Source organism: Habropoda laboriosa, unplaced genomic scaffold (assembly GCF_001263275.1).
Source record: "Habropoda laboriosa isolate 0110345459 unplaced genomic scaffold, ASM126327v1 scaffold12, whole genome shotgun sequence".
Classification (NCBI taxonomy): domain Eukaryota; kingdom Metazoa; phylum Arthropoda; class Insecta; order Hymenoptera; family Apidae; genus Habropoda; species Habropoda laboriosa.
In genome coordinates, this window is record NW_017100132.1 from 947,502 (window position 1) to 972,939 (window position 25,438).

Consider the following 25,438-nt stretch of genomic DNA (forward strand, 5'->3'; position numbering starts at 1 on the left):
ATAGTTGTGGATTCGCGATTTAAGCGACGAGGATCTTTGTTAGATCTCGACGAACGAGAATCTGCTTCTGAACATGCTTTTCTGCTTCAAATTGAGTTTCGAGAATGGTGATTTCGAGAGTTTGCGTTTCCTACGTGAAAGTGAAAAATGAATTCTTGAAGCTATGTAGTCTGTGTTTATGGTGGTTCGAAATTGGGTTACCGAGTTTGGAATCTTAGTTTTCGGGTTTTGTAGCTTGAATATAGGATAGCTTAGGATTATGACGATCGGTGCTTCGAGATGAATGATGGTTAGAAACGTAATTTGTCATATTTAGATAGTAGAAGACATGCAAAGTTTCGATCCTGTATATTGAAAAGAGTTCACAAAGTTCATTTTTTGCGACTACAATCGTTTCTTCCCTGAACTCTTCATTCGCCAAGCCTCAGTCTTATAAATTGAAACGAAAATTAGAATTAAAATTAGCCTGCTACGAGTCTGACTCGTTGTTAAAAGGCAAAAGCTTAAGAAAGAAATGGAAGAGTAATTATTATTGAGACTTTCAGGTGTAATCCGTGTCTTTATGGAAAAAAAATTCCCATATTTCTGATGAATGATGATTACAAACGTTAATTTGTCATATTTAGATAGTAGAAGACATGCAAGTTTGGGAGGAGTTCGCAAAGTTTATTTTTCGCGACTGTAATCGTTTCTTCCCTGGACTCTTCATTCGCCAATCTTCTAACTTAAAGATTATTAAATTAAGGTTTTATAAATTAAAACGAAAATTAGGATTAAAATTAATTTTTGTTACTATTATAATAATTTGTGTCGCATATCTCCACAAGAATCTCTGCCACGAGTCTGACTCGTTTTTACAATGCAAAGGCTTAAGAAAGAAATGGAAGAGTAATTATTATCGAGGCTTTGAAAAAGTATTCCCACGTTTCGTAAGCACTGCAACTCACTTTCATCGGGGTTCGTGAAACACACTGATAATCGAGCTGTATTATTTATAAAAAAAATAATAATAACGTCGTGAAAGCCTGAAATCTTTGACTGGAAAAGAGCAGATACGGAATTTAATTCAGTAATCATCGAAATCGCGAAGCAATACGGAAAAACGTGATTAACTACGCGGAATCGAGAGGCAACGATAGTTATCGAAGCTCGCGAGATCCTGATTGCGGATATTTAATGCATGCTAACAGAAACGTGAACGTGCACGGTTCGAACACGTGTAGGGCGGTCAGTACAACAGGTACGATAATGCGTGCTCTCGGTTTGTTTATACCAGGGGGGATTAAAATAACGCATCGATGCACTAGTCCGCCGCATTGAGCCAGATGAAGAGATTTAGCCCCTGTGCAAATTACATACGCATTAACGGCAGAAATATAGCCCTCAGTGTGCGTAAGCCACGATAAACGTACGTTCTCTTTGTGCAAAGGAGCGGCTAACGAGGTTCGATTTCGAGTTCCGCGTTTAATTATCGCGAAGTATTGTTGAACCAACGTGAACAACTTATTCTATCGTAGATTTAATCGACACCGTTCCTATTATCGTTCTCTTAATCACTGCCGTTAAGACGGCAGGAAATTTTTATGGAAAACTAACCCTTTCACTACGCCGCGATCGAGACAAAAAGCGCTCGTTGCGTATCGGACGAAATATTTATTGTTATTCAACGCTAGCATATGGAAATTTCGACTGCTTAACCCTTTGACTGCTGGCAACTCGAAAGTAAAGCACAGCATAATAGTATTAGTATTCATACTACATATTACGTTAGCCGGATCACATTTTTACTGAGTATTTTGTATTTTATATTTGTAACATAAATAATATATGAATATAAAATATGGAATATGAATGTGAAGAGAGCTGATAGTATCCAGCGTTCGACTATCACTGAGCGTCTATAGCAGTCGAAGCTATAAAAATTAAGGTTCGATCAAAAATCAACTGTTTCACGATAGTCGAATTATCTGGTGCATTCCCCGGTGTCGCCTGATTTTCAGTCGACAGCGATACCTTAATTGCGAAGTGCAAAATAAGTGTAATAAACTTCACGTATTGGACGAGCGTTTACATACGCTTTTCGTAAATGAGCGTTCAATTTTAATGGTTGACCAAATTTGAATGACCACTTTCACAGATCGAGTACATACGCCATTCATAGCGAAGGGGTTAACGGGTAATTAAATGTTAAATTAATTGATATTCAATTGCATCGAGAAAGCTGATATCTGGAATGAAAATCTATAACAAAATTTTTGAATGTCCTTGTGTTATGATGTGCTCGTGGTAGCTGCAACTAACTTTCTAGCTTTGTCGAATTTAGCACGTGGTGTGCCGACTAAATCTAATAGGTTCGTCTTCGAAGGACCACCTCCGTGATTAGGAGGACAAAACAACTATTGCTAATGGTCTAAACTTCTAAAAGGAGCGACTCTTGGCGTGGTCAGATGACTTCTGTCGTTCCCTTCCGCGAAAGGTCCCACGACACCTCCGTGCGAGGATGCATCGCGGGGGTGAGGTCCTCGGATAGGTTGAGTACATTTTTCGATAGTGGTGGGGAAGGGTGGTTGGCGAAAACTATTGGTTGAAATCGTAGGTGGGAAAAGACTACACGAAAATGCCACCCCCCAGACCATAGGTCACTCTCAGATACCAAGCATACCCTTGGGTGGCGCACGCGGGAATTCCGAGTGCCTCGAACAATCACCGTAGCAGACAATAACGTTAAGACGCGCTTCGGCTCTGGTGACCATATGAATGCAAAAATGTACAAGTTAAAAAAGGGGCGAAGATTCTAAGTCGAAAACAGGGCAATAAAAGGTAAAAGCAAGTTCTTAGATTGAAAGACTACGATTGCCGTGGCGTCATAAAATTACCGCTGCTACGAAACGAGCAAAGGCGAAAAATATATACAATAGAACTACATGCTAAGAAATGTAAGGGTCGGGCGGTGGACATACCTGTCGAGGATTAAACACCTTGGAATTGTAGAAGTAACGAAGAATATTATTGACAAATTCAGAGATATTAAAATTCATCCCTCAATTTTTATTGGTTTACTCTATATGCTAAAAATTCTCATCATTTTTTAAGAGAGTGAATCGCCTCCACAGAATTCATCAAACTCCACTATTCACTCGCTCAACTAAATTCATCTAATCACTTTTTCTCACTCTCTATATATTATTGCCACTCCATTTCATTAATTTTACACAAAATTTGCACTTTTCGCGAGACAGAAACGTCTCCGAAAAATGTCGAATCTACTCCTGGAATTCTGAATTTTCCCAAAGAACGGAAAATAAGTGGATAATCAGTTAACGACGCAGATTGAAATATTCAACGGGTGGATAATCGTAATCAACGGTACACGCGTGCTCAGCGGCGATTAATATTAATTTATCCCGATTCGCGTGTAACGTGGACAGAACACGACAAATTATCCCATGGAACGTATCGCCGCGAGCCGAATATTCCGCTAGCGATCGCATTCATCGCGGACACGCGTAATTTTCCGGCGGAGAATTCGCCTAAATGAAAACGCACTGCAACTGGTAATTATAATATAGATTAATTAAAAGCTGAAACGATCGACTAAAAGAGATATTTAAGTTATTATGCGAATTTTAGGCCTATGCAAACGTTCACAGCGTATTTTTCTAGAAAATGTGTAAATATGTTTTATGATATTTATAATTTGTCGTCATAAAAATAGTAATAACGTAATATTAATACACTTATCTAATTCTATATTCAGTGAACTAAATTAAAATAAATTAACTGTAGTATTGTTATAAGTACGCAACTGTGAAAATTTCAATGAGAAAAGAAACATATGTACAGTGCCTTTTAAAAGCGATTTATAGACCTAATATTTTCAGTTATTCTGAAATCTATTCAAAATTGATTTTTCAAGCTTATCTTTCTTCTGATCCCATTTCTTTTGTAATTTATGTAATCACTTCCTATTATTATTTAAACTGTATATAAAAGAATTACACACGACTGACGCAGCGCAATATTGACTTTGAAGAGAGGAAGGGCTATTTTTAGCATTGAAGAGTACCTCGTTATAATTTGAAAAATCTTCACTGAGAAAATTAGGATGATTAAAATGTACATAAACCTACATAAAAATTTCAACATCCAGGCATTTACTCGAGCTGTTCGCAAAATAGAAAGCTCTCCCTAAGAGAAAACTACTGTGTGTCCAAAAATAAAACGAACTAAACAATCTCGTGCAAACTTCCCCTTTTCAGGAGAACTCAACAAAAGAACCTGCCTTTAAAAAACAACAAGAGAAAAAACAACCTTGCTTCTAATTACAAAAAAGTCCATCCAAAACCTTGAATCTCAAAAAGACGAGTAAGAAAGAAAAGAAATACACCCTTTTCGCAATAACAATGTCACGACGAAAGGAAAACTAGGTTAGTGCGTGCGAAGCATCGAATTTTTGGGATTTCGAATGAATAGAGCACATCAGAAATTCTTTTAAAAGTTCCATGACAATGTAAATTCTTTGTTTATTCCAACAGCTTAGACGTACCGAATTAATTTGACACTTTTATAAATTTTATTATTTCATTTGTAAGCTACAATAGAAAACTGAATATAGAAAAAGCTGTAAGAGCCAAAAATACAAATTTCAATAAAATATTCTTAACAAAATATAAAAAATTATTCTTTACATATGTCACACTGCTTAATATAATCGTATAATATTTTTATTTCCGTATTTTAAAGTCTTATTAATTAATTAATTAAAAAAAAAAAAAATGAAAATGTAATAACACTTACAGCCTTTTTTATTCTTAGCCTACAATTCAACCACTACACTATCGTCCAGCAATCTATTTAAGCAATCATCAATCTCCATTGCTGCTACAAAAATGACAATCCATTATTAACTCTAATTCCTGTAGTTGTAGTTTTAAAACAAATTTTAGTAAATTCCTAGGTGTCTGAAGGAGCACTTACACTAACTCATACTTTAATCCTTTTAACTCACAACTCACATTCATTTTAACCCTTTAAATTAACCCTTAACTCATTCACATATTTAACCCTTGAATCCCAACCCACTCACGTTTTAACCTTTAACTCACTCTCATTTTAACCCTTTAAATTAACCCTTAACTCACTCACATATTTAACCCTTGAATCTCAACCCACTCACGTTTTAACCTTTAACTCACTCTCATTTTAACCCTTTATATTAACTCTTAACTCACTCTTATTTTAACCCGTGCATTCCAACCCAATCACATTTTAACCTTTAACTCACTCACATTTTTAACTCTTTAACCCTTAATTTACTCACATATTTAACCCTTGAATCCCAACCCACTCACGTTTTAACCTTTAACTCACTCTCATTTTAACCCTTTAAATTAACCCTTAACTCACTCACATATTTAACCCTTGAATCCCAACCCACTCACATTTTAATCTTCAACTCACTTTAACCCTTAACTCACTCACACTTTAACCCTTAAATTAACTCTCAACCCACGCCCATACTTCAAAATTTTTCAAATTAACCCTTTAACACATACTTCACACACTCTGTAACCCTTCAAATTAACCCGTGTATCAAAATTTCAAGTAACTAAACTCAGTGGAATTATTGCCTTTTTTTAAACGTTGAATCCCAAATTAAAGTGAAGAAAAATTTGCCGACGTTTCAAAGGGTTTCAAACACTTCAGTATATTCGTTAGACTAACAGGACACTTTCACAGGTACCGCGATCTAATAGCACGAATCCAATATGAGACGCGTGACTGATGGAAAAACAAGAAAGAAGGGGGGCAGAAGACTGGCTTTGTGAAGTACATCAGGCGCATGGATAATAATGGATAATGATGATGGCAGAACGGCTGATCATCGGGCCGAATCGATGATTCGATTGTTTCTGTTAGTGCACGGCCGGCCATCCGCGTCCAGGTCGCCAAGTGGCTCGCTGGTGCGGCACAAACTGCAATTCCTCGCGCGGATCAAATGCGTTTTTGCCTGTGTTTAGAGCTCAGGCACTCGACAAATCGAGCTTGCGGCTTCTGTTCACTTTCTGGCCGCTTTTGTCGCGGTGACTCGAATTTTCGGACCGATTGTGGTGTTTGTCGAACACCAGGTGGATTGGTAATTCGAGAACTTTGGTATTAGTGGATTCGTTGTTGGTTTAACGGGTCCAAACCGACTTGATGTAACGTTACGCGTCGAGTTTCCACTATTTTTTTGAGATTTACTAATTGCAGTCAGTTATTCTATCGGAAAAAAGGGGACATGATTTTTTCTATCGTTAGGGACTGTAAATTTAGGTACAGAAGATTGGAATAAACTCGTTGTAATTAATTGTTTTACCATAAAAAAGGAGAACTGTATTTTCTGTCATAGAGAAATGAAAATTTCAGTATAAATTGAAAATGAGAAACAAAGGGACATCTGATTATTGTTGAAGTGGGTTCTTTCATAAAGCTAGTTATTTTTCCACCTTTTATAACAATTATATCGTTGCACCGATGTCTCAGAATCTATTTGTCACAATTATCTGTTCTCCTTTCTCCCATGAAAATGAAAAATTATTTTTTCCCATTAGCAAGTGAAAATTTATACATGGTAGGTTCAAAAGGTTAAAAGATTGGAGTGGATTGAATTCGAGGGCGTAAAAGGATATCTGATTGTTAAGTTAAGTGGCCTCCATTCGCTGATTAAAATTAGACTCGTATCTTAGCTACTTATTTGTTCAAATGAAACTGAATGACCTATGACTGTTAATTATCTCGTAATTATCACCATAACTGGTCCTACTCAATTTTACGTAATTGGGCCTAATTACTGCTAACTACTACTTCAACTATTCATCTCATAATTAGTACAAACCAAAAAATTGATCTCCTTATTACTCTGTTAATTTCCAAAAATTGTTTCTCGATTTTAATTACGATTATTCCAAATCTAAAATTAGGGTACCAATAGAAAATCCTACGAAACATAACCCTTTGCACTCCAAGCATCTCTCCATAAGATTAATAGCGAAACTCCTGACAATCCAAAGTTTTGTTTTGGAAAAGAAAAACAAAAGGATTTTTAACGCTTATAAATTTACTTATTTCTATTTCTTCCATTAATTTGCATTATTTTGATAATATAAAAACACCTGAATTTTACATTTTAAAATTCTCCATGTATTCATAACAGCGCCGTTGGAGTGCAAAGGGTTAACAAACTTTAATCCTCGATAACTTCAATTAAATCCTTGCTAACTTAATAATACCATCGGGTAATTTATCAACGTCATGTTTAACGTATTTGTTTTTGCACGAGTTCGCGATGCAACGCTATCTATTTTACTAAATACGGCGCGTTCATGAAGATCGTAACTCTTCACTCCGATGTTTCGACACCGCGTATCGTACAGTGTTTTTTCCTTACGAACGTTTCCGGAGGTAAGGAATGATACTTTCGATGTGTCTTTTGGTTTTTACTTGTTCTCCTGAAGGGTGTATTTTGAACTGTTATTTTGTGGTGGTGCGTGGGTATATATTAGGTCGGTGTATGTTCTGATTGGTTGGACGTTGAAGGTGGTGGAAAAGAAGGTCTCGAAAAATGCGGAGGTGTGATTGGATATTAGGAAACTAGTGGAAGGAGAACGTGAGGGTGAAGGTGGTGGGCAAAAGTTTAAATAATATGGGAAAAACCCGGAAAGGGGAAAGGGATAGGAAACATGACCAGGATGCGACATGAACTGTTTTATGGTAGGGAAGGAATTTGTTAGGGGCTAGGAAGACGGCGGGAAAGGACTGTTTATTATTTTATGATTCTTTACTGGCCGGTGGGCTGCGCGACCGGACAAGGACGAGGCTAGGAAGACGGCTGAAAAGGACTGTTTATTATTTTATGATTCTTTACTGGCCGGTGGGCTGCGCGACCGGACAAGGACAATCGAACAGTATTCATATTAACACGTAAAAATGATTATTAGTGCAATGTGTAGAAATAAAGGTAAAAAGTACAAAATGAAGAACAATACGATATATCTGGAGTTTCTAATGTCTCGCGTAATAAAGTATAAAAAACTTCGATTTTGTTATTCCTTAAAATTTTTCTAGATCGTCCAATGCTGTTTATACAGGGTAAATAAATGTTCCGTTGATCGTCACCTACCTGATTTTTCCCTTTGAGAACGAGGACGTTGGTGACGCGGCCAAACGGGACACCAAGATGGATGATTTCACCATCTGCCACTTCGTTCGGGATGTTTCTGATGTGTATAACCCTCGAAAGTTTGCCGCCGTTGTGGCTCTTGTCGAGTTTAACCTGCGCATTCATAAAAAATTCGCCATTATGTTTTATGTACGATAGAACGAATAATAAAATTATGAAATTTAACACTGCAGCAGCCTCGAATTCTCCTTTTACAACAGACTGCCGTTATAATTGTATAATTTACGAAATTAATAAAAAATCGTATAAGACGCGAAATTTAAAAAATAAATTTCTCCAAGGTGTTCGGGATATTTTCAATATGTTAATTATTCAACTGTTTAGAAACGTTTAATCTTGATTTTTTTGTAAAACGGTTTTTCCTCTTAACACTTTACGCTCGTTGTTGAACTCCTTTCGGGCTCCGTCTTTACCATCGTGCGGGAATATAAGCGCTTATTCTTATAGCTATACAAATTTTCAATTAAAATTCGGGGGGGAGGCCTACTATATCGTTCGCTTTCTCTTATTATAGGGAAATTAAAATTAATAACATTAAAGAGCGGTGAGCGTTGGCAGCGAAAAGCCGATTAATAGGCTTCCGGTCGGTAAAGTGTTAAAATTGCTACCATTTCTATAATAATTACAATTTCTGAAAAATCGTACGCTGCATTGTAAATTCTAGCAGAAAAGGTTTCGCCGTAACTCCTCCACTTTGCAGCACATTTACTTTTGTAAAAATCGGGAAGAAAGCTGAAAGTTACATTTACATCCCCTGAGAATATTGAAACCTTCCATTTAGCAGTTACCTATGAAAAAAATTCCCAAATATTTATCCTATTTTCAAATGTCTCAGAGTGGTTTAACCCCTTAACACTTAGCCAACCGCTACCTGACCGTACGCTGTTTGCGTTTCACAAAAGCAGAAAAGGTATTTTACGAATTGCGAGCAGCTCCAGTTCAAGGCAGACTTATAGATAATAAAAGAAAAAGTAAACATGATAAAGGACAACGCGTTGCTAAGAGAAAAGTGAGAAATCTCCCCGGTCGGTCATGCAGCGACCTACTTCACAGCGGGGAGATCTCCCCATTCGGTTGGGTAAGTGTTAAAATCGTTACAATCAGTATCATCACGTAAGTTCCGTCATACTTACAAACCAAACGTTCCTACAATTCCTGAACAAAGGGAAACCCTCTCTCTCATCGAACCAGAGCTTCTAACAACGCTTCAGCTTCCTCCTCTCGTCGAACCGCGGAAAAAGAAACGTAGAAAGGGGATTACAGAGCGTGCAGAAGTATCTGTCTCCCCTAACTCAGTAAGGAGAGCGCATTTTCCGAACGGTTAAACCCGGCCAAACCTCTCGAATAAAGGGAGAACCCAGTCGGCGAGGTTAGAAGGAAGATGAAGGAGAGAGACGAAAGAACAGGGCGAAAGGGTGGAAACGGAGGGGAGGAGGAGACTCGACTAGATTGAGCCATGATTGAAAATTCTGCCCGCGGCTACCTTTCGATTTAAACGTATACACGAAAGCGAAGCGAAAAAGTTTCGTTGCTTGTACCGCGGCGCGTGAAGGGGAAGAATGAAACCGGAAGTGGCCTGTACGCGTGCACCGAGAGAGCCTCCGACGTTTTAACGAGGGCTAATGGAATTTTAAAAGGCAGCCCAAAGAAGCGAATGCAACTTGATTGCTCGCGGTTCGAGCATGGAAAAGTTTCGTAAGGATGTCCTTTTATGTGAGGAATTCGTTTCTGCTTGGATGTTTGTTGGGTATGAAAGATGGAGGAAGAAGATTGGTAGTTTGTGTGATTGTTAACTCGGGGGCACACGCGTGGATTAAAATTTGAAATAAAATTGGAAGATGATAAAATAAAAATATTTATTAAAATATATGTATAATTACTGTACATGGGGAAAGGAAAGACTTCGTTTTGTTTTTCTATTTAGTATAATGGATATTTTATTGGAGAAATATTTTTTACGATACCATTATTTAAATCTTCATCGAAACAAGAGGAAATTTTATTTTTATCGTAAAAATTGTTTAGTTGAATCATTTGAAAGTTGGATTAGACTGAATTATAATTTAATGATACTAAGGCTTCGGCAACAATTTCAATTTCAAACAAATACCCTTCACAAGCATATTCCAATCCATACAATTACTACTTTACACTATAAATAGAATTTTCAAAGAAACAACACAAAATTGAGCGAACTGTTTCACAAATTTTAAAATAGTGAACAAATTTATCGGAAAATTCTCGAGCAATATATCCGAAATGATTCGAATCACAGTTACCAAATTTGTCCAGCATGAAAAATGAATACAAAACTGACGCGACATTTTCCATTAATATTTCAGCTATCTCGAAGACGAGTATCGAATGCAAATAGAAGGATAACGTGGACCACGAATTATCATGCCAAGGAATAATGGCGGAACGGATTAAATCTTGTTTTACTTTCGAGAGATTTCACGACGAGATTGTACGACTTGAATGCGAAGTAATCGGTCTCCATTCCCTCCCTTGTGTAATGGCGTATTATATTCGTGTATTATTCGATAATCGAGCGCGCGTGTACAATGCATAATGAAGGCATCGTTTCGCATAATTTCATTGTACTATATATATATATACACGCATACACAAGATTCGAATCGTTACTTTTTAATTGCCGCATAATACGTTTCCTCCTATTTATATAATTACGTTGTTCAATTACATTTAATCGAACAAGCGGAATATGGACAAAAGGGATTATTGTTATTATTGTTATTAGGAGAAGAATATTTAGTTTTTTAATTTTTTAGTTAATTACTTCGATTGTCTCGTTCGTAAGTAAAAAACATTATTGTCATTGTTACTGAAAGAAAATTATTTATTTTTTACTTTTTTATTAACACTTTGCTGCCGGGAGACTAGTTTTCTAGTCCGAAGTGTATCGACAGCGGGAGATTTGTCAGGACGAGTCTCGTACGACTCACGCTACTCTCTCGAATCCCACAGAAAGACGGAGTTTTTACCGTGTTTTCATAAATTTATCCATTTCGGCAATTTTCAGCGATATTGAAAAAGATGAAAACGAAATATTTGCTGATACATCGTCAGATTATCCTTGCAACGACAGTGAGTTTTCGGACAGTTATTACTCAGAAGATAGCGACATTGTGCCTGTTCCGTGCAACCCTTACAATTCTAAAGAATTGTAGTAAATCACGAAGCACTGGACGCGATAATGTTTACACGAAATGAACATTGTCTCAGAACTAATGAGGCAAAGGGGTTCTTAATTGAATGACAATGCACTATTGGTTTTATTCATATATTTAATAACAAATATTAACCTTTTAGCTACGGCAGAACTTTCCGCGGAGCTGTATCTCTGTACGGTAATGTTCGACGCGGACTGCGCGTAAACAACATAGCACTGCGATTTGTGTCTATTTAGTGTCGTCTCTTCTTATACATAATAATTAATAATACAATTGTGTATGATATACTTTGAAACAGAGACGGAATGAGCCACTATAGTGGCGTACCGTTCAAAAAGATGACATTCGCGAAAGCCACTATAGTGGCGTACAGTAGCTAAAAGGTTAAACAAATATTAACTGGTTCAATGTGGTCGAGGTGTGTGCCAGTGTGACTGTTTTTCGTAAACAAAAATGTTGCCTTTATACAGAAAAGAGTGATTGGGGTGTGTTGTCGTGGGACCAATCCTTGAGGTTCGATTTTTAAGGGTCGTCCTCCCCGAGCCGCGAGCATTCAGCCCACTCCGGAATTTCCGAGATGACGGAGTGAGGCATGATCGCGACCGGGGACTAGGACCCACGTGGCAATTGGTCCTAACGGGATTTTGAATTTTCGTGTTGCGAGTGTGGCTTTACGACAAGTCATTAGCTACTGAGGGAAACGGATGGGCACCAGAAGGGCGTGTGCCGAGCGAAACGTAAAGGTTCAATAACCATAAACACCTTCTGTGCCTCGTCCTCGAGAAAGGTGTTAATGAAGCGATTAGAAAAAAGGGAGGCACTCAAAAGCAGCTTGGACAGATCGTACGTGTCATAAAGCCGAAAAGGATAACGGTTTAGGCGTCCATTGTCACGTTCGGTACCGAACAGTGCCTGTGAAAAATCGCAATCGTTTTCGTATTTTATCTAGTAGTGACTCGCAACAAGATAAAATTGATTTCTATTTTTTCACTTTGTGAATTTGCTCGGGTTTGCCCGCCACAGATATAAGACGCGCGAAAAATAGCCCGACAGCAGTGTTAATTACTCATTTAATAACTTTAATTATTTTCCCCTGGAATTAAAAAGCATTATTGCTATTGTCGTTAAGAGAAAATTACTTTTTTCTAATTTATTAATTGTATATTAATTATTCGCTCGACACATTTATTTCTATTTTTTATATCTGGGATGTTAAACAGAATGGAGAATATTTTTCGCCTGACAAACTGTCTGCTGTTTCGTTCTTCTCTTTCTTCTTTTCCATGGATATCAGACGGATCGGAGAAATTGCACGCTATGATATTTATAAAAAAATTGGCTCCCCCTAACTGACAGTTAATAAATCACGAGGAATATATTTGTGAACGATACATAATCAAAAATTTGTAGGTGCCCCGATATTGTAGACGTCGATTTGCCTGTCACACAGTGCTTCGCGGAAAAATTCACGCGGCGGATTGAATATCGTTTCCCTATCATTTATCTTCCGGTAGAAGATTTGTCGAGGGAAAATTCTACACATCATTTCGAGCACTGTATTTTAAAATTCGATTAACGAAAATTAAATGTTACCGAATCCTCGGTGTTTTGATCATCATTTTTTAAATTTTCACATTAGCAAATAATTTTGTACAATGGAAATGAAACAACGATGATATTTATGAGAAATTTACTATCAGGAGGTACACAGAAAAATGAAAATATTAGTAACAAAAAAATTCCAAAATATTAACAATCTAATTTTTTGAGAAAACACTTTGGACTTCTCCTACAAAATCTACTATTATCCAAATATTTTCTCTGCCACGCTCTTATGTGTGTAATTAAACACCTGTTCAACACTGATCACAATAAATTCGTTCAAAAATCTAATACATTTTGTTATATTTATTAAACGGTTCTTTTATGTTATGAGACGACGTACAATACAAGACATAAGACTTTAGACTAACTCGTCTAGGCGAGCCACGCGGCCACAGGCCCTGAAACAAAAGACCGCAACTATTTTGCCGCTGCCTGCCCTCAGATGTCATTTCTTGCTCGACTCTCGACACTTTTTTCACGCAAAACGACGATAAGATTGGATACACTTATTTGCACTTCACCCTTTTTGCTCCGAGCCTCTCGAAGGACGATTGAACGATAAATTGGAGGAAATTTGAGTGAAACAAGACTGACACGATCTGACGTTTATTGTTGTTCTCGCGCGGAAAGAAAAATACGCCGATCTGGAGATATAAATTCTGGCTAATCACCTTAAGGATGCTGCTCCCTTGTATTGGATCTTTGAATAAGTGTATCGTAAATTTTTACTTAACCTCTTCGACTGAAATAACGAGCTGAAAGCTTATTGCAGTTGAATAATCTACTGTTATCGGGATCAAATCTAAATAAACGTTGCAAAGGCCAATTCGTGTTATTAATCGATCCCCTAAAGGAACACCTTTACGAATGATTTTCATTTTACAACTTTGCGAGCTGCAATTGTGGGATGCAATATTAATCACATCAACGACAGATTAATAAGTTGTTTTATAAGGTTTTCAGCTGCATTAGTCAGGAATTTTTAAGTAACGATGCATTTTAATTAAGAAGAACAATGTACGAAACGAAATTAATGTAATACTTTTATACATTCGTCTGTATGCGTCTATTAACAGTTCATATTCTTATAAAATTAGATATCAATTAGATGTGACGTGAGTTTTGATTAGGTCTGATTTGAGATTGTATTTTAAACTTTAATTTAAATTTTGATGGAATTAATGCTAAATATTTGGTGGAAAAGAATTTTATGATGGTTAAGTAGGTGATTTAGGATTGAAATGTCTGATCTTGACAAGTAAGCAACAAAAGTTTAATAATTTATTGTGGTGGAATAAAAGACAGTAGCTTTTTTCCTCTAATTTTGTTTAAAATTAGTCAAATGTTAAAAACGTTTAAACTCAAATAAAAGAAATGCCAATACATAAATGAAACATTCTTGCAATCTGAGTCTGGGAACTTCTGTTACATACTGCATGTCTCGTGAGGCATTTCTGTTCTCTTATGGCTGAAGTATGTGCCGGCTGAGGTATTTAGTTGGCTAGTTAGGAATGTCTCGTGTGACTAATTGGGATTTCTTGTTAATGATGTCGTTTTAGAATATTCTTAAGACTCGAATAAGCTTCAGCATGTCAGCTGATTGAAATCTTAGAGAGACACCTCATGGAATAATACCTCAGTAGGTTAATCTACCTGTAACTTAACTTGGATGTAACTTGAATTTCATTAATCGATCTCACTTAGAGTGACAAGTATAAATTGAAATATTTCATTGAACAAGGTACTTCCTGGTTTTTAACTAAGATTTAACAGAGTAATATCACTTAATTACTTCAACGATAATTAAACATTATCTAATATTTTATAGTTTCCGAGAAAAACTCTTTTATCACGTCCCTTTAGAATGACAACTTCTAAATTCGCATCCTTTCATATTTCATATGTAGGAACCGACGGAAAAAATACTGAGTGACCCAACGGGAATCGAACCCGAGACCTTCGGCTTAGCAAGCCGAGGCTTTGCGCGCTACGCCAACCACTCCCTCTCTATTGTCCCTTGCCGGTTTCCTATTTTTTGGGTACGGAGGCCCCGATACTACACATATTTCAGAAATCTGCCCATTTGATCCATTTGATTTCGAAAAATGTCAAAAATTTTGTTTTGAAGATAACACCAAATAAAGGCAAAATTGATTACGCGTAGGGTTTCTCTTCAGTTTCTTCTAAAAAAGTAGAACAAAATTTCAACTTCGTGGCTCGTTACGGTGGCATTTTTCGACGTAGAATACGAGCAGCGTGATCGCGCTGCGTCAAAATCAATTACACAAAAACATTCGTCGACAAAAATTAAATTACACCTGAGATAGTAGAACGAAGGCTGAACTATCACACACCTACACCAAACAAACAGAAAAAACAGACGAAAGAAAGAATGAGCAAAATACAGAAGAGGAGGAGAAGTTCGAAAAAAACACCCCGAGTTGGGAAGTTCGACGCGAGCAATTCCGAAGAAGAGGCTATCAAATGAGACACTCGAGATGTCGAGGGCGAAGCGACGCGGCACGCGAGTGCCTGTCGATCGCAGAGAAGAAGAGGCTTAATTGGCCGACGTTTCCCCCGCTGGCAAAGGCAGCTTAGGCCACGCTGCAAACAAGGTTCGCTTCGAGGGCCGTTCAACCGCTCTCCGCGACAACCTCGAGGACCTCTTCTTATACCTGGACAACGTGTTCCGGCGTCTACGCTTTTTCTACTCGTGCATCGTCAACTTCAATCTGGACGCTGATATTTGTTTCTTTTTTCTCTTTTTGCACCTTTTGTTAGAAGGACTAACCGTTGGGTTCCTGTGGCCGGGTCATCGGAGACCCAGTGACATTAAAACGGTTAACACAGTGATAGAACTGTTTGGTTAGCCGTGAAATGTCGATCTACCATGAACAAAACAGTAACCAATATGATACTCTGAGAAAGAAACTCGTACAAAATGAAAAGCAGCTTGAAAAACATTAGGCAATAATATAAACAGACGAACTACAGGAATATAAAAAGTACACATGGACATTTATAAAAGAACAAAAATACCGCAAAATTAATTACAACAATGAAAATTAACGTTAAGTGTAAAATCAATGCTTAAGTGAGCTCTTAGCATGGGTTAGAAAGATTGTCGTACGATGATTCTATTATACAAGAAGATATTGTAATAATGACGAAGCTAAATTAAAGCACATACTTTTGGAATACACAAAAATGAAAAAATATTTCAGAACCAATTTTCATCAAGATTTCCTACTTACTTTTCAGGAATAACAGAGAAAGAGTGATTTCAAGTTGGACTTATAAAAACTGTAATATTCGACACGCTAATTCTATTAATATTTATAACAACGTTTCAGTCATTCCTAGTCCATTCCTATTTTAGTCCACACGAATTCTTTATGACATTTTTATGAGCACGATCTCGCGCTTTCAGCCCCAAAGGATGATAAAAATCTCCCTTTCCCCTTCCCTTCCGCAGCGTTCAGCCAGGCTCTCTCGTCGAGAATACGTCTTCCTTCATCCGAGCCGATAATTGGACATAATGGAGGCAATTCGCGGAAAATCGCTTGTAGGAAATGGGCACCGTGACCTCCTCCCACCGGCTGATAACGAGGGAGGATGCGCTCCGCCAACCGGAAGTCAACATTCCAATTCCGTTAGAAAATGCCCCGCCACGGAGGACCGTCGCTTTCTACACCATTTTGCGCACTGTTTTTCCCTTCGTTTTACCGAACTTTATCATCGTTCCACTATTTTTCGTATTTTCCTCCGTGCATAGTTATAAATAATAATAATTCTTCTCGAAGAAAGAATCTGAAATCCTTCTTGGATATTTTTCAGTACATTTTAAAAAAGATTCTCTTTTGTACAAAATAGTCTAAAAGGTATTATCTGCACCTAGACTAATCCGGTATCACTTTCTATCACCTCGAAAATATTTCTGAAAAATTCAAAAACTGCATTTGACCCTCGGAAGGCTTTAAACGGACGCGGGAGACGAATGCAGGGTCATTTTGACCCATAGAAAAATTTCTATCGTACACGGGTTTCAAGACGGAATTGTGTGTAAATATGCATACTTTCAACTGTATACATTCTATATTTTTCTTGTTTATTTACATTTGATACGTAAAACAGGTGTATTCCCCGCACCAAACGTAATCTGACTTTATCGCTGTTGAGCCAAAATGACCCTGCATTCGTCGTACGAGGGTTAAATGCTAACAAAGTCCTAAAAAAAAAAAAAAAGAATTCTGACAATATCTCGTAAAATTCTTGAAGATTCCAAATTCCATCTTAACACCCTGTGTCACAAAAAGTAACGTCTAGGTCAAAACTAAATATATATGTTCTACTACATCTAATCGACTTCTTCCGAGGCATTTTGCGCGATCAAACGTCCAATTGCCACAACAACCGGGAATCTCGCAAAAAACCCATTCACGATAACGAACGCAACAATTATAAACCAGACTGGCCGCGGTTTTTGCACTAGCGATACGTCTGGAACGTTTTATCGCGCCGATAATCTTTATATCATGGCTGTTCAACGAGTCAGAGGAGGCTGGTGTGTGCGTTAGAGGCGGTTGTAAATGAGGAAAAGCTTGGCCAATGGCTTGGATCCATTACGCGGTCGTATCTGCTCGTTAAAGGAGACATCACGCGAGTTTAGAGTCCCAAAGCGCGATGAAATATTCCATGGCGATAAAAGCGACGCGATTATTTCACCGGGCTACTTATACCTAGTCGTTTCCGGCCATGGAAGCTGGAATTTTCCTTCGGTTTTTGTATTATCAACACACAACAGCCTTCTGTGTCTTCTGTTTTGAAGACATAGGCTATAAGTATTATTTAAATAGTACGATTTAAATTACATTTCTTGTGTAATTTAATTTATGCAATTTGGGTGCCCGCGCTATTAACTCTTTGCGGTCGGGATATTCCCGGCAAGGCGTTTTTACCTTCCAAACTCTCTGTGGATCCTTTGCCCGCAGAAACGGGCGGGAAAAAAATATGCACACAGCTTAAACAAACTCGTTTGAATAATATTTATACGCTTTTTAGGCAATAATCGACCGAGCGCGCGCTACCAAAAAATAATTCCGAACAATAAGACTACCATGCCCGCGGAAAATCGAGTTAATTTCTCTCGTAAGTGATAGATTTGTGAGAAAAATATAATAGAAGAGGACGAGAATAGAATTTTTTTTAATTTGCAATGGTTTTCGCGTAATGATGATGTGGCGACCGTCACGGGGGGGCCTGCGTACCTAGGCCTGGCGACTCCTGGCCCTCGAGGCGAAGGTTCCTTCGTCCTCGAGGACAAGAGTATTGCCTTGGCAGCGTAGGCCCGCGCCCCCACTTCCTGGGACTTTCCTAGGGGAAAATGGGCTTAACACGTTGAACGCGGAGCCGATTTCGCTCTGCTTCCCGTTCAGGCGGCACACAGCGGCGGTCATTTCGCGAGCTGTTCGGTTGTAGAGTATAAACAGAAGATAACTAATGCGCTCACACGGCATTCAGACGAAGAAATACCAATCCGGGTCGGTCCCACGGACCGACGCCACCAAAACGAAAAGTTCACTGTCAGTCCCCACGGACCGATGCCGCCTAAACGGAAAGTTCACTGTCAGTCACCACGGACTGACGCCGCGCATAACGTGTTAAGGGAGCCCCGAAAAAGGCACGAGGCTTTTTGCCGTGGACATTCTTACCACATGCATCGTGTCGCCTATACATTAAAAACAGTTTAAGCGTTATCTGATTTAAATAAATACATATTTCTGTTAAGCAACCTTAGTGTAATAATTATTTTTACACCACGTCACTTCCAAAATGATATCACGACAGCTGTCATTTTTTTTATATAATATGAAAATGGTTACAGAGACAAGTTCAACGACCTACAAAACTTACCTTCAAACTCAACTTCTCGACAATTTTTGCACGTAACTCATTGCACTGCAAATTTCAGACAGAATTATCTTTTTTAGAATCTCAATAACTTTGTAATGACTGTTTAGGTTTGATTCACATTCAACAGGTGACCGAATATTTATGAACAAAATTGCACGCATTTCACTTGGCATTTGAAATACTTATGTTCGTAGCACTGTTCGGTTTTTGTACGAGGTTCGAAGGATTTTATGATCGCCTTTACGCGCAAGTTTTTGTAATTAGAATGTACAGAAATTTTGTTTGGTTCTTTTTCCTGGAATAAAGATTAGTTAAATTCTGAATAATCTAGTTAGACAGCATAATTCTATGCGTACCATTTGCGTACTCGGGCAAACGTTAATTTCAATTTAGCTAGATAAATAATAAATTCTCTAAAAATCATAAATTCTCTAAATAGTAATTTTCTCACGGAAGAATTAAGTTAAATACGCAACTTTCAGTCAATCCTACGGATAACAAATGATTTATGAATTAAGAATTGCAAAATGAAATTCCGTTGCTTTGAAACATTTACTTCCAAAAATATTAAAAAATTCTTGAAGCTGCCAATACGCTTTTCCTATTTCTCCATGTTAGTAAAAGTGTAAAAAGACACAACAATACGATAACAATAACGAAATTCTCGGGTAGAAAAATGATTTAAAGAAGCACACGATAATGTTAGTGATCAAACGCCTAGAAAACACTTTTTAAAATAAAGAATGACAAGAAAATCGTATCTGCTGAAATTCAAATGCAGACATAAATATAACGTAATGTAATAATAATTATTTGATAATAACAGCGCTGTAACTTAAGCGAGTTTCCCCAGAAAATTTTCGGTGCATTAAAGTTTCGCATTTTAACATGGTGCGGCGCACAACCAAGCCGGTAAAACGCATTATTGTTTCTGCATAGTTGTTTCTAAAAGCAATGTAAAACAAAGGAACGAGATTACTGCGGGGATAATTTAACGGGGAATCAAATGAAAGTTCGGGTGAATTATTTTTATCACGGTGTATAACAAGATTTCTGCGCTTCTAAAGTCGCGAAAGCCAAAGATCCAAGATTCCATTATCCGTTTTCATTCTGATCGCGAGATGAATATTATAACGCAAACGGAAGTCAATTTTAACCGCAACTCTAACAAAAGTAGACAGTTTTATATCGACGTGAACGTGAAAGGTTCGAAAATACGATTTTCTGCATAATTCATTCTTCGTGGGATAATTGATCGAACGTTGATCATTTTTCAAAGAATCACAGCATTTCTAGAACAAAATGTTTCGAAATGGAAATCGGCGACCGTTTATTTCAGTAAAATCAAATATTTATTTGACACCGGATTTCCATCGGTGTCGCGATCAATATGAACGAATCCTAGATTTTTGTGTTTCAACGGTATCAATCGAGCTATTTCAACGGTCCAATTAATTCTACTTAGAGAGGACTATTTCTACAAATTGACAAATTAGTGCCAATATCTTTTTGTCCGTTCTATTCTGCAGACTGAGACTAAATATGAACTTTCAGTTTCGGAAATAGAAGAGGACTATGAAATTTCGTGGTACTCAAATTGTATGCCGTTGTTGGATAAATTACTAGGAGTGAAAATGTAGAATTACATGAAAAGTAAAGCTCGTGTTAATAAAATAAGAAAAATGTGTTAAATTAATTAATTTATTAGGTAAAATTGGGGACTTTGAAAATACGTCTCGCTATAGTAGCAAATTTTTCAATAAACGGACAACTAAATTACTAACTTACTTAATCCTGGGTTAGTCATAATTTTCATTCATTTTAGCAAAGTTCAATTGTACAATTTTTCTTTCTTGTATTTTACTGCTTTTTAGAATATATTTCTAAGTGTTAAATAAAGTCACAGTGAAATAAATGTGTTTATGCTCGTGGTAATGATTCGCAAATCTATTGTCGAGCCTTGTTGAGTTTGCACGTGGTGTGCCGACTTTATTTTTATTTGACTTCTCGAAGGACCACCCCGATATCTTCAGGGAACAAATTCTATTTATTTTCCACGTCGCACTGGACTTCAAGAAATAGACTATATATTCTACCAGGATTCTAAGTGGTAACTTGCTGCTGTTCTTGGCTGAACTGACTCTCGTTTTTTCGTCTTGAGCGTCTTCGAGACGCGTCCAACTAAAGACACGCTGATTGGCAGATAATTCTGAAAATTATAGTTGGGGCCACGATATAGCGAGGTCGTAAATGAAACTCTCAAGAATCGGCAAAAAATAGCCGTTCGGTACGGTCGTGCCATAAATCGTGCCAACGAAGCTCTAACAAAATGGTTTACACTAATTTTTAAATGGTTCGAAAGGAAAAATTGAATTCTCTCTAAGTGTTACTACAGAATTTTGCTATGAAACCACCGTTTCATATTACTTTCACTAGTGGTTCTCTGTGTTTGAAACAAAATCACTTCGTTTCTATTAGAACAATCCATTTCTCGAAATTGTATAATTCACAATAATTTACGAGTGTTAGTACGTGCAATAAATGTATAAATTTTTAAAAAAGATTTTCTCCTTGCATCGAGCCTTAAAGGTATACAGTAATGTCTCTACAAGTGTCAGTCCGCAAGGAAGCTAAACCTGACACTTGTAGAGTCACGGACTACGTTTTCGAGCCTCGCGCTCGCCTTTGTAGTTTGCCGAACGTAGACAAGGACAGCGAATAAAAGATAAGGATGAAACGTGAGTCGAGGAGACCAAGCGATTTAAATACCAACTTTTTTAATTTTACGTTTTTTTTTATCCCGAAATTTTTCTTAACATATTGATCAGATTTTTCTGATGAAAATAACATCAACGCGTTCACTCTCTGGCGTGACAGTGAATAAGTAAATGTTGTTCAAATTATATCGTGTTTGATATCATTTTCATCAGAAAAATCTCTTGGCAATCTCGTTGCAATTCCGCTCTTGGTGACAAAAGACGGTCACCAACCACATTATTTTTGTGATACCTGTATAGAAAAGCCAAGATTACATACTGGCGATTGCTTAGAGAGGTATCACACCTTGGACGATTACAAAATGTAATAATTTTATAATTTTTTGTTTCTTTTTATATATTATAACATTTGTATCCATAATCAATTAAGAAAAACAATAACATACAACAATGACTTTTCTTTTAATGCGCATATCATTTACTTATATGTGAATATGATCTGCAACTGAAATTGCTTCGAGTTGCTGGTAATATGAATGAAAAAAAAACTTCGAGTGCAAAGGGTTACATTTGTCTTATAAATTTAGCAAAAGAAAGAAACAACGATTAAAGTCAGAATGAACAGTGAAATAACGGAAAATACTGAACGATGAATTACCATATCGGGCAAAAACGTGGATCCAACTATTACGTCACTGTAGCTCGAACGAAATGCCGCACCATCCCGTATTTCCCTCGAAGGAATGCACCGCGACATGCAGCGACAAACAAGCTCCAGAGCGGTGCACCGTTCAAACACGCGAGGGGCATTCGATCCTGTCCCAATAATAAAAATCAGCTGTCGCATTATTCGAGGAGAACCAGCTATGGTCCGTGGAGAAGGGATTCCCATCGATATCGTCCTGTTTATCCTGTTCCATCCTGCCCCGTATACACGACGGTGTGCACCTCTCTGCAGGATCTGCACTCACGCGTGTCCCCTGCCCCTTTTGTCGTCGCTGCTCGATTCAATTTTCGCTAACGCGATCGAAAATCTGGCTAGACTCCGACCTACAGGCGCCACGTGAGAAATCTCCGCTCCTTTGTCGCGTGTACGCACACACGCGCACACACTGTGCGCTAGACGATCAAATTGTTTCGAGAAAGCCGATGGACAAATATAGGAGACAATCGGCGAAGATTTCTCTCGGGGAGAAATTATTTGATATTTTAAAATGGTACGCCCGGTATAGTTTCAAGTTTAATTATAATACAATGCGATGAAAAGCGTTGTTGTGATTTGGGAAAGTTTTGGTATTTTAAAATGGAACGCCCGGTATAGTTCCGGTTGAATTATAATGCACTGCAATGAGAAGTGTTATACCGATTTGGGAAAATTTTGGTATTTTAAAGTGGAACGCCCGGTATAGTTTCGGTTGAATTATAATGCACTGCAATGAGAAGTGTTATACCGATTTGGGAAAAGTTTGGTATTTTAAAGTGGAACGCCCAGTATAGTTCCGGTTGAATTACATTATAATGAAAAATATTACAGCGGAACGTCGTACAACGCGTTGAAAAAATCGCTACTGCCTCCGTATAACGCGATAAAAAAAAAAGAACAACGTAGAAATTCTGCATTTGTAATTTTCGGTTGATTAAATTTGACCCAAAAAGCGACGTCGGTGGAACTTAATTTGTATTATATTTCCTACTGATTTATGAAAATTTTAATAGTTTTAAACCGAGTGTCCTGTTATAGGTTTACTTGAATTATATTGGAATAGGAAGAGTTGTATTGACTTACGAAAATTTGGGAATTTTAAAATAGAACACCCTGTACAGCTTTAGTCGAATTACACCGCAACGAGAACATCTGGGTATTTTTAGATGGAACACTCTGCGCACTTTTTTCCAACACTTTGAAAGAATTTTAAGAAGTGTTGGATATGAATTTAATTGCTTTAAGGAAAAAGAAGTTTTTCTATATAAAACTATTCGATATTTTCTGAGCGACGTATTATTCACTTAATACAGAATATTTAAAGTTAAACGGTTCAACTAAGACGGTACGCGGTAAGTATAAAAACAAGGGTAAATATCGCCGAGTAATTTCTTGGAAAAGTTCCGTGGTCACGCGAGGGGTATTCCCGGTCGCGTTCTGTTTACAAAATTTGTGTCGCTCGTACCACGGAATGCCTCTGAACCAGATCAAACTGAATCTTCGTAAAATTCTTACATAGACGTAGTAGAAAATTCTTCATTGCGAAACGTGCAATTCTCGTTAATTATCGTACTAATCAATTTTTAATATTTTACTCTAAGGAATGAAATATGAGCAGAAAATTTGCAAAGTAACGAAACTGAATTTAACCTCTCCAAAATGTGAAATTATTCTAATGAATTCTTAACGAAGCATCTTCAGATGGATATTTTGAATAATTACAATCAACAAGTATCGATATAGAAATATAGAGTGGCTCGTTTCGAAATGAAATGAAAATAAATCAAATGTATTAAATTTTTGAATAGCCACCGTGTATAACTGAATTACGCAGCATTAATTCCTCGTGATAAAAAAACCACATTTACAAATGCAACCAACCAATTGCGTCACGCAGTTTATACACCGGCGCCATGTTGAAATATAGCACGCGATCCACGATTCCAACGAATCAATGGAAACACCTACCTTATCGTGGTATTACGTTGAATAAACTACGAACAACGATAACGAAAAGCGAAACTTACTCGTACGGACAACACGTCTAACAGGAATCTGTATCGTTTCTTGTCGTAAGTTTCGCTTTTCAAGCTGTTGCGCATGCTCATGGATCTTTCGAGCGTCCACAGGTTGGAAACACCAATAACAGATGAAAACACGAGAAAACACGGGTCACATAGAAGAATCCACGAACCAAGTATTTTTTGCCATTACGTTGAATCACAAGGCAGTTCACGACGTATCCGAATTCCGGAGATAAATAAAACTGAACGCGCGCGAACAGAGTGACGGCGTGTAACCGGTCGATGTCATGCCGAGACTCGCACGTTTCCGTCGCGGCTCGGTAGTGTCCGGCTATTGCCGCGCTCTAGATCGGTGGTGGGAGAGTTCAGCGTTGCCTTTAGACGACTTTTCGCGCGAAAAATGAATTCGTGTAATTTTCGAACCTTTTATATCTGCTGTAACCGTACGAGTACGTCAGTTATATTTAAAATAAATTGTATCTCCTTTATGATTAAAGGATCTGTATTCTGTAGCTCTGTGTAGATACTAAGATTAAAAGTTCGCTACTTTGCAATGTTGCCAAATGGATAGGAAAAAAAGAAGTAATTAAATGTATTCACGATTTATTTATTTCTTCCGTAATATAGTTTTTACGGCTGTTATATAGTTTGCAATCTATTTAATTATTTATAATTTATGATTTTTTTGAATAATTTATAAGTAAATAATATAGTTTTTCTAAAACTGAATTTAAAGTTAAGTTCCCTTGATAATTCAAAATTTATCTTCACTATTTTACGATGTTACCTACAACAAACTATTATTATTAATTAGAAAATTGTAAAAATAGCAGATAAAGAGAAAGATTTTTTATTCGCATGAAATGCAAAAATATTTGCATTGCACCTGAAAACAAAAACAGTGTCAAGAAAATTAATTAACGACCACAGACAGCGATAAATTAAGATACCAGATAACGATGCGGATATCTGGTGCAAAATAAGTTTTTAATTATCCCACAGTAAAAATGTTAAGCGCGAGGTTCAAGTGCAGGAAAAGTAGCAAGACGCAGTTGTATGGT

At 37.3% G+C, this 25,438-nt stretch overlaps 1 protein-coding gene across 1 annotated transcript in view; it reads right to left on the reverse strand.

Annotated features, from left to right (window-relative positions):
- LOC108575161 (polypyrimidine tract-binding protein 2) overlaps window positions 1–24,447 on the reverse strand; it is a 179,706-nt gene extending 155,259 nt beyond the window's left edge. The window contains exons 1-2 of the mRNA XM_017937926.1: window positions 24,381–24,447; window positions 8,162–8,314 (exon numbers count right to left, since the gene is read on the reverse strand). The gene's annotated coding sequence lies outside the window, so the exon portion shown is untranslated. The remainder of the gene's footprint in view (window positions 1–8,161; window positions 8,315–24,380) is intronic.
- Window positions 24,448–25,438: the final 991 nt, after the last annotated feature.